This window comes from Anomaloglossus baeobatrachus, chromosome 5 (genome assembly GCF_048569485.1).
Source record: "Anomaloglossus baeobatrachus isolate aAnoBae1 chromosome 5, aAnoBae1.hap1, whole genome shotgun sequence".
In the NCBI taxonomy this organism is placed as follows: Eukaryota; Metazoa; Chordata; class Amphibia; order Anura; family Aromobatidae; genus Anomaloglossus; species Anomaloglossus baeobatrachus.
The window spans coordinates 286,778,983-286,785,885 of record NC_134357.1 but is presented as its reverse complement, the minus strand read 5'-3'; the positions used below and the strand labels follow the sequence as shown (position 1 = coordinate 286,785,885).

Here is a 6,903-nt window from a genome sequence, read left to right as displayed (position 1 = left end):
ACCAGCGGGATTCAAACCCACACACCCAAAGAGACTGCAACCTTAAACCAGCACATCTAGACCCCACGAACCATGTTGCTGCAAATGCTTCCTCGATTCCATACTGACACAGTCCAGGTATTTCTGAAAACTCACTGATTTACCTAATTTGCTAATCGTCACAAGATTGTTCTTTGCCCAACACTAAAAGCTGGCAGCAGTGGGATTTGAACCCACGCCTCCAAAGAGACTGGAGCCTAAATCCAGCGCCTTAGACCGCTCGGCCATGCTACCTGGGTGAAAAGCGATAAAATGTCCTTGGAGTAAGGGAAGTATAGCTGATTTTATTTTAAAGTAGTGTATGTGTGCTAACGGGCATATCTCTCTCCAACAGGACAAAGCAATAATTCTGAGAATTGTCTTTTCCTAAACATCAAAATGTACAAGTATCATATGAAAAGATTAAAGGATAAGCTCATTTAAAAGTAAGCAAATCATTAAGCTACATGAGATAAGAATTTGAAAACCTCAGAGGTAGTGGAGGTGGCAGCAGAGGGATTCAAGCCCACACACCCAAAGAGACTGCAGCCTTAATCCAGCACATCTAGACTCCACGACCATGACACTGCAAATGCTTGCTCCATTAAATAGCAAAACTGTTCAGGTATTTCTGAAAACTCACTGATTTACCTAATTTGATCATCATCACAAGATTGTTCTTTGCACAACCCAATCTACTATTAAATTCGACTTTTCATGAACTTCCTGACTGCAAAAGCTGGCAGCAGTGGGATTTGAACCCACGCCTCCAAAGAGACTGGAGCCTTAATCCAGCGCCTTAGACCGCTCGGCCATGCTACCTGGATGACAGCCGTGTCAACTTCCTTGGAGTAAGGCAAGTATAGCTGATTTCATTTTAAAGTAGTGTATGTGTGGTAATGGGCATATCACTCTCCAAAAAGACAAAGCAATAATTCTGAGAATTGTCTTTTCCTAAACATCAAAATATACAAGTATCATATGAAAAGATTAAAGGATAAGCTCAGTAAAAAGTAAGCAAATCATTACGCTACATGAGATAAGAATTTGAAAACCTCCGAGGTAGTAAGAGTGGCACCAGCGGGATTCAAACCCACACACCCAAAGAGACTGCAACCTTAAACCAGCACATCTAGACCCCACGAACCATGTTGCTGCAAATGCTTCCTCGATTCCATACTGACACAGTCCAGGTATTTCTGAAAACTCACTGATTTACCTAATTTGCTAATCGTCACAAGATTGTTCTTTGCCCAACACTAAAAGCTGGCAGCAGTGGGATTTGAACCCACGCCTCCAAAGAGACTGGAGCCTAAATCCAGCGCCTTAGACCGCTCGGCCATGCTACCTGGGTGAAAAGCGATAAAATGTCCTTGGAGTAAGGGAAGTATAGCTGATTTTATTTTAAAGTAGTGTATGTGTGCTAACGGGCATATCTCTCTCCAACAGGACAAAGCAATAATTCTGAGAATTGTCTTTTCCTAAACATCAAAATGTACAAGTATCATATGAAAAGATTAAAGGATAAGCTCATTTAAAAGTAAGCAAATCATTAAGCTACATGAGATAAGAATTTGAAAACCTCAGAGGTAGTGGAGGTGGCAGCAGAGGGATTCAAGCCCACACACCCAAAGAGACTGCAGCCTTAATCCAGCACATCTAGACTCCACGACCATGACACTGCAAATGCTTGCTCCATTAAATAGCAAAACTGTTCAGGTATTTCTGAAAACTCACTGATTTACCTAATTTGATCATCATCACAAGATTGTTCTTTGCACAACCCAATCTACTATTAAATTCGACTTTTCATGAACTTCCTGACTGCAAAAGCTGGCAGCAGTGGGATTTGAACCCACGCCTCCAAAGAGACTGGAGCCTTAATCCAGCGCCTTAGACCGCTCGGCCATGCTACCTGGATGACAGCCGTGTCAACTTCCTTGGAGTAAGGCAAGTATAGCTGATTTCATTTTAAAGTAGTGTATGTGTGGTAATGGGCATATCACTCTCCAAAAAGACAAAGCAATAATTCTGAGAATTGTCTTTTCCTAAACATCAAAATATACAAGTATCATATGAAAAGATTAAAGGATAAGCTCAGTAAAAAGTAAGCAAATCATTACGCTACATGAGATAAGAATTTGAAAACCTCCGAGGTAGTAAGAGTGGCACCAGCGGGATTCAAACCCACACACCCAAAGAGACTGCAACCTTAAACCAGCACATCTAGACCCCACGAACCATGTTGCTGCAAATGCTTCCTCGATTCCATACTGACACAGTCCAGGTATTTCTGAAAACTCACTGATTTACCTAATTTGCTAATCGTCACAAGATTGTTCTTTGCCCAACACTAAAAGCTGGCAGCAGTGGGATTTGAACCCACGCCTCCAAAGAGACTGGAGCCTAAATCCAGCGCCTTAGACCGCTCGGCCATGCTACCTGGGTGAAAAGCGATAAAATGTCCTTGGAGTAAGGGAAGTATAGCTGATTTTATTTTAAAGTAGTGTATGTGTGCTAACGGGCATATCTCTCTCCAACAGGACAAAGCAATAATTCTGAGAATTGTCTTTTCCTAAACATCAAAATGTACAAGTATCATATGAAAAGATTAAAGGATAAGCTCATTTAAAAGTAAGCAAATCATTAAGCTACATGAGATAAGAATTTGAAAACCTCAGAGGTAGTGGAGGTGGCAGCAGAGGGATTCAAGCCCACACACCCAAAGAGACTGCAGCCTTAATCCAGCACATCTAGACTCCACGACCATGACACTGCAAATGCTTGCTCCATTAAATAGCAAAACTGTTCAGGTATTTCTGAAAACTCACTGATTTACCTAATTTGATCATCATCACAAGATTGTTCTTTGCACAACCCAATCTACTATTAAATTCGACTTTTCATGAACTTCCTGACTGCAAAAGCTGGCAGCAGTGGGATTTGAACCCACGCCTCCAAAGAGACTGGAGCCTTAATCCAGCGCCTTAGACCGCTCGGCCATGCTACCTGGATGACAGCCGTGTCAACTTCCTTGGAGTAAGGCAAGTATAGCTGATTTCATTTTAAAGTAGTGTATGTGTGGTAATGGGCATATCACTCTCCAAAAAGACAAAGCAATAATTCTGAGAATTGTCTTTTCCTAAACATCAAAATATACAAGTATCATATGAAAAGATTAAAGGATAAGCTCAGTAAAAAGTAAGCAAATCATTACGCTACATGAGATAAGAATTTGAAAACCTCCGAGGTAGTAAGAGTGGCACCAGCGGGATTCAAACCCACACACCCAAAGAGACTGCAACCTTAAACCAGCACATCTAGACCCCACGAACCATGTTGCTGCAAATGCTTCCTCGATTCCATACTGACACAGTCAAGGTATTTCTGAAAACTCACTGATTTACCTAATTTGCTAATCGTCACAAGATTGTTCTTTGCCCAACACTAAAAGCTGGCAGCAGTGGGATTTGAACCCACGCCTCCAAAGAGACTGGAGCCTAAATCCAGCGCCTTAGACCGCTCGGCCATGCTACCTGGGTGAAAAGCGATAAAATGTCCTTGGAGTAAGGGAAGTATAGCTGATTTTATTTTAAAGTAGTGTATGTGTGCTAACGGGCATATCTCTCTCCAACAGGACAAAGCAATAATTCTGAGAATTGTCTTTTCCTAAACATCAAAATGTACAAGTATCATATGAAAAGATTAAAGGATAAGCTCATTTAAAAGTAAGCAAATCATTAAGCTACATGAGATAAGAATTTGAAAACCTCAGAGGTAGTGGAGGTGGCAGCAGAGGGATTCAAGCCCACACACCCAAAGAGACTGCAGCCTTAATCCAGCACATCTAGACTCCACGACCATGACACTGCAAATGCTTGCTCCATTAAATAGCAAAACTGTTCAGGTATTTCTGAAAACTCACTGATTTACCTAATTTGATCATCATCACAAGATTGTTCTTTGCACAACCCAATCTACTATTAAATTCGACTTTTCATGAACTTCCTGACTGCAAAAGCTGGCAGCAGTGGGATTTGAACCCACGCCTCCAAAGAGACTGGAGCCTTAATCCAGCGCCTTAGACCGCTCGGCCATGCTACCTGGATGACAGCCGTGTCAACTTCCTTGGAGTAAGGCAAGTATAGCTGATTTCATTTTAAAGTAGTGTATGTGTGGTAATGGGCATATCACTCTCCAAAAAGACAAAGCAATAATTCTGAGAATTGTCTTTTCCTAAACATCAAAATATACAAGTATCATATGAAAAGATTAAAGGATAAGCTCAGTAAAAAGTAAGCAAATCATTACGCTACATGAGATAAGAATTTGAAAACCTCCGAGGTAGTAAGAGTGGCACCAGCGGGATTCAAACCCACACACCCAAAGAGACTGCAACCTTAAACCAGCACATCTAGACCCCACGAACCATGTTGCTGCAAATGCTTCCTCGATTCCATACTGACACAGTCCAGGTATTTCTGAAAACTCACTGATTTACCTAATTTGCTAATCGTCACAAGATTGTTCTTTGCCCAACACTAAAAGCTGGCAGCAGTGGGATTTGAACCCACGCCTCCAAAGAGACTGGAGCCTAAATCCAGCGCCTTAGACCGCTCGGCCATGCTACCTGGGTGAAAAGCGATAAAATGTCCTTGGAGTAAGGGAAGTATAGCTGATTTTATTTTAAAGTAGTGTATGTGTGCTAACGGGCATATCTCTCTCCAACAGGACAAAGCAATAATTCTGAGAATTGTCTTTTCCTAAACATCAAAATGTACAAGTATCATATGAAAAGATTAAAGGATAAGCTCATTTAAAAGTAAGCAAATCATTAAGCTACATGAGATAAGAATTTGAAAACCTCAGAGGTAGTGGAGGTGGCAGCAGAGGGATTCAAGCCCACACACCCAAAGAGACTGCAGCCTTAATCCAGCACATCTAGACTCCACGACCATGACACTGCAAATGCTTGCTCCATTAAATAGCAAAACTGTTCAGGTATTTCTGAAAACTCACTGATTTACCTAATTTGATCATCATCACAAGATTGTTCTTTGCACAACCCAATCTACTATTAAATTCGACTTTTCATGAACTTCCTGACTGCAAAAGCTGGCAGCAGTGGGATTTGAACCCACGCCTCCAAAGAGACTGGAGCCTTAATCCAGCGCCTTAGACCGCTCGGCCATGCTACCTGGATGACAGCCGTGTCAACTTCCTTGGAGTAAGGCAAGTATAGCTGATTTCATTTTAAAGTAGTGTATGTGTGGTAATGGGCATATCACTCTCCAAAAAGACAAAGCAATAATTCTGAGAATTGTCTTTTCCTAAACATCAAAATATACAAGTATCATATGAAAAGATTAAAGGATAAGCTCAGTAAAAAGTAAGCAAATCATTACGCTACATGAGATAAGAATTTGAAAACCTCCGAGGTAGTAAGAGTGGCACCAGCGGGATTCAAACCCACACACCCAAAGAGACTGCAACCTTAAACCAGCACATCTAGACCCCACGAACCATGTTGCTGCAAATGCTTCCTCGATTCCATACTGACACAGTCAAGGTATTTCTGAAAACTCACTGATTTACCTAATTTGCTAATCGTCACAAGATTGTTCTTTGCCCAACACTAAAAGCTGGCAGCAGTGGGATTTGAACCCACGCCTCCAAAGAGACTGGAGCCTAAATCCAGCGCCTTAGACCGCTCGGCCATGCTACCTGGGTGAAAAGCGATAAAATGTCCTTGGAGTAAGGGAAGTATAGCTGATTTTATTTTAAAGTAGTGTATGTGTGCTAACGGGCATATCTCTCTCCAACAGGACAAAGCAATAATTCTGAGAATTGTCTTTTCCTAAACATCAAAATGTACAAGTATCATATGAAAAGATTAAAGGATAAGCTCATTTAAAAGTAAGCAAATCATTAAGCTACATGAGATAAGAATTTGAAAACCTCAGAGGTAGTGGAGGTGGCAGCAGAGGGATTCAAGCCCACACACCCAAAGAGACTGCAGCCTTAATCCAGCACATCTAGACTCCACGACCATGACACTGCAAATGCTTGCTCCATTAAATAGCAAAACTGTTCAGGTATTTCTGAAAACTCACTGATTTACCTAATTTGATCATCATCACAAGATTGTTCTTTGCACAACCCAATCTACTATTAAATTCGACTTTTCATGAACTTCCTGACTGCAAAAGCTGGCAGCAGTGGGATTTGAACCCACGCCTCCAAAGAGACTGGAGCCTTAATCCAGCGCCTTAGACCGCTCGGCCATGCTACCTGGATGACAGCCGTGTCAACTTCCTTGGAGTAAGGCAAGTATAGCTGATTTCATTTTAAAGTAGTGTATGTGTGGTAATGGGCATATCACTCTCCAAAAAGACAAAGCAATAATTCTGAGAATTGTCTTTTCCTAAACATCAAAATATACAAGTATCATATGAAAAGATTAAAGGATAAGCTCAGTAAAAAGTAAGCAAATCATTACGCTACATGAGATAAGAATTTGAAAACCTCCGAGGTAGTAAGAGTGGCACCAGCGGGATTCAAACCCACACACCCAAAGAGACTGCAACCTTAAACCAGCACATCTAGACCCCACGAACCATGTTGCTGCAAATGCTTCCTCGATTCCATACTGACACAGTCCAGGTATTTCTGAAAACTCACTGATTTACCTAATTTGCTAATCGTCACAAGATTGTTCTTTGCCCAACACTAAAAGCTGGCAGCAGTGGGATTTGAACCCACGCCTCCAAAGAGACTGGAGCCTAAATCCAGCGCCTTAGACCGCTCGGCCATGCTACCTGGGTGAAAAGCGATAAAATGTCCTTGGAGTAAGGGAAGTATAGCTGATTTTATTTTAAAGTAGTG

At 41.5% G+C, this 6,903-nt stretch overlaps 13 non-coding genes across 13 annotated transcripts; all 13 read right to left on the bottom strand.

The window, feature by feature from the left end:
* Nucleotides 1-191: 191 nt before the first annotated feature.
* Nucleotides 192-273, bottom strand: TRNAL-UAG (transfer RNA leucine (anticodon UAG)). Its single transcript has one exon. It is a non-coding gene; the product is annotated as a tRNA-Leu (tRNA).
* A 485-nt stretch (nucleotides 274-758) lies between these two features.
* On the bottom strand, nucleotides 759-840 carry TRNAL-AAG (transfer RNA leucine (anticodon AAG)). The gene has a single exon. It is a non-coding gene; the product is annotated as a tRNA-Leu (tRNA).
* Nucleotides 841-1,285: 445 nt separating this feature from the next.
* Nucleotides 1,286-1,367, bottom strand: TRNAL-UAG (transfer RNA leucine (anticodon UAG)). The gene has a single exon. It is a non-coding gene; the product is annotated as a tRNA-Leu (tRNA).
* Nucleotides 1,368-1,852: 485 nt separating this feature from the next.
* On the bottom strand, nucleotides 1,853-1,934 carry TRNAL-AAG (transfer RNA leucine (anticodon AAG)). Its single transcript has one exon. It is a non-coding gene; the product is annotated as a tRNA-Leu (tRNA).
* A 445-nt stretch (nucleotides 1,935-2,379) lies between these two features.
* TRNAL-UAG (transfer RNA leucine (anticodon UAG)) lies at nucleotides 2,380-2,461 on the bottom strand. Its single transcript has one exon. It is a non-coding gene; the product is annotated as a tRNA-Leu (tRNA).
* A 485-nt stretch (nucleotides 2,462-2,946) lies between these two features.
* On the bottom strand, nucleotides 2,947-3,028 carry TRNAL-AAG (transfer RNA leucine (anticodon AAG)). The gene has a single exon. It is a non-coding gene; the product is annotated as a tRNA-Leu (tRNA).
* Nucleotides 3,029-3,473: 445 nt separating this feature from the next.
* TRNAL-UAG (transfer RNA leucine (anticodon UAG)) lies at nucleotides 3,474-3,555 on the bottom strand. Its single transcript has one exon. It is a non-coding gene; the product is annotated as a tRNA-Leu (tRNA).
* A 485-nt stretch (nucleotides 3,556-4,040) lies between these two features.
* On the bottom strand, nucleotides 4,041-4,122 carry TRNAL-AAG (transfer RNA leucine (anticodon AAG)). Its single transcript has one exon. It is a non-coding gene; the product is annotated as a tRNA-Leu (tRNA).
* A 445-nt stretch (nucleotides 4,123-4,567) lies between these two features.
* TRNAL-UAG (transfer RNA leucine (anticodon UAG)) lies at nucleotides 4,568-4,649 on the bottom strand. Its single transcript has one exon. It is a non-coding gene; the product is annotated as a tRNA-Leu (tRNA).
* Nucleotides 4,650-5,134: 485 nt separating this feature from the next.
* TRNAL-AAG (transfer RNA leucine (anticodon AAG)) lies at nucleotides 5,135-5,216 on the bottom strand. The gene has a single exon. It is a non-coding gene; the product is annotated as a tRNA-Leu (tRNA).
* Nucleotides 5,217-5,661: 445 nt separating this feature from the next.
* TRNAL-UAG (transfer RNA leucine (anticodon UAG)) lies at nucleotides 5,662-5,743 on the bottom strand. Its single transcript has one exon. It is a non-coding gene; the product is annotated as a tRNA-Leu (tRNA).
* A 485-nt stretch (nucleotides 5,744-6,228) lies between these two features.
* TRNAL-AAG (transfer RNA leucine (anticodon AAG)) lies at nucleotides 6,229-6,310 on the bottom strand. Its single transcript has one exon. It is a non-coding gene; the product is annotated as a tRNA-Leu (tRNA).
* Nucleotides 6,311-6,755: 445 nt separating this feature from the next.
* TRNAL-UAG (transfer RNA leucine (anticodon UAG)) lies at nucleotides 6,756-6,837 on the bottom strand. The gene has a single exon. It is a non-coding gene; the product is annotated as a tRNA-Leu (tRNA).
* Between the last annotated feature and the right edge of the window lie 66 nt (nucleotides 6,838-6,903).